The sequence below is a fragment of the Dipteris shenzhenensis genome, chromosome 6, assembly GCF_047967505.1.
Source record: "Dipteris shenzhenensis isolate YYH24624 ecotype China chromosome 6, Dip_SZ_1.0, whole genome shotgun sequence".
In the NCBI taxonomy this organism is placed as follows: Eukaryota; Viridiplantae; Streptophyta; class Polypodiopsida; order Gleicheniales; family Dipteridaceae; genus Dipteris; species Dipteris shenzhenensis.
In genome coordinates, this window is record NC_141601.1 from 52,505,406 (window position 1) to 52,507,058 (window position 1,653).

A 1,653-nucleotide genomic window follows, 5' to 3' on the forward strand; every position below is an offset into this window, starting at 1 on the left:
AAAATTTGCATGAGCACACATGCAAATGACATTCTACCCACATGAAACTTCTCATAAACTCTCAAGGAACGTGAAAGTAAGGTTTGAAAGTTTCCTCGGGTTGAAGAGATCAACATAGTGGAGTTTTCAAAGTATATGGGTACAATGATTGCGAGTTTTTATAAAGCAATGAAAATGATATATTGAAGAAATCAATGGGTTTAAGGGGAAGCGTGGCGTGCATGGACCGCTCGGTGCTCTTAGGAATCGGTCTTCATTGTTTCCAAAGAAAGAATCAGAGTCTTCATAAGCTCCTTTGACTGCACTCTCAGTTCCAAACTACACTTCTCTTTCGCTATGAGGATCCGCACTTTGATTGCTCCACGACCACCTCACTTTCCTAGGCTTTGCCATGCTCGCTCAGCGTTTGTAGCCATCTTTCTCTGCCTTCTGGCGGGTCCTCTAATCTTTTCATGCAACGCAGCTGCTATGCGTAGCCCAGGTACATTCCTGTCCACTCTGTGAAGGTTGACTCAATCTAGCCCTCCTTTCTAACACCCTTACGCTGAAAGTTTTGAATATCATGACAAGAATAAACACGAGCTCCATTTCATCCCACAACAATCTCTGTTCCAGTCAATTGCAGTCCGTCCGACTTGTGGCTAACTTGTGACTCTAAAATTGCGCAGCTGACGTCCCTTTGTGGAGGGCCGCGGATCAGACCTCGTCGGGCCGCACCAGAGGGTTTTCCTCATTACGGCGCTCGGTACGCAAACTGGCTCTGCTTAAGCTTGAGTACGTTAAGTATGTGTGGGCATATGGTAATTCGGGTTTGTCAATGATATGACAGATCGTACAAGAGCAACATGAGGGTTCGCTCGGAGCTCCTATCACTAACTGTTGCTAGGCACACTGAAGAAGCCCTGGGGCCTGCTGGACTTCAGATGTACTGCTCGAGGATAAAAGATCAACTGTGAAGTACTTTCTTTAGGGAGATCGGTTGTTACTCTCTTGGAGAGATGTTTTCCATTATCCAGTGGGAGAGTTGAATGATGATTTTGGTTAATTTCCACGTGTTTTTATACTTCATATTTTCAAAATCATAGTAAAGACTCCACTCCTGTTTCTGTTGCTCATCCAATTAAATGCACAACTTCATCCAGCGATGAGTTAGCCTCTCATTGGAAACACCTTGAATACTTATCTTCCTCTTATTGGAAACACCTTGAGTACTTTTCTATCTCTTGTGCACATAAACTCCAACCTTTCATAGACACGGAGCCTCACAGTATCGGGCTTTGCTTTTCCTCAACATGTAATCAATGTAGATTTTGTTATTGCATTTTGGCACTGATTGCTTGTATTCATTGTGTAGACATGGATTCAACCTTGTGGACAACTGTAAAATCGTGTTAAAATGAGGGTTGCTTGTTTCGATGTATGTTCTTGATCGAAACGTAGTGATATACATGTGAAGATTGAAGTGCAGAGTGTTATGTGGAAACCCGCTATGACCTTCAATTTCTTGGGGCATGGCTCAGCTTCCTTCGGTAGGATTAATTGATGAAATTGTGAATGGGTTCTATTAAACTCGTTTTCATACAACAAGACAATTCTTCTTTCTTTCTTTCAAGTCATACAAGCTCAGCTCTAGTTTTGGGCACGAGCTCTTTT

General features: G+C 42.8%; 1 long non-coding RNA gene across 1 annotated transcript; it reads left to right on the forward strand.

Moving 5' to 3' along the window:
* The first annotated feature begins 318 nt into the window (after nucleotides 1–318).
* Nucleotides 319–910, forward strand: LOC147901325 (uncharacterized). Its single transcript, XR_015541117.1, has 3 exons — nucleotides 319–481; nucleotides 669–745; nucleotides 830–910. It is a non-coding gene; the product is annotated as an uncharacterized LOC147901325 (long non-coding RNA).
* Nucleotides 911–1,653: the final 743 nt, after the last annotated feature.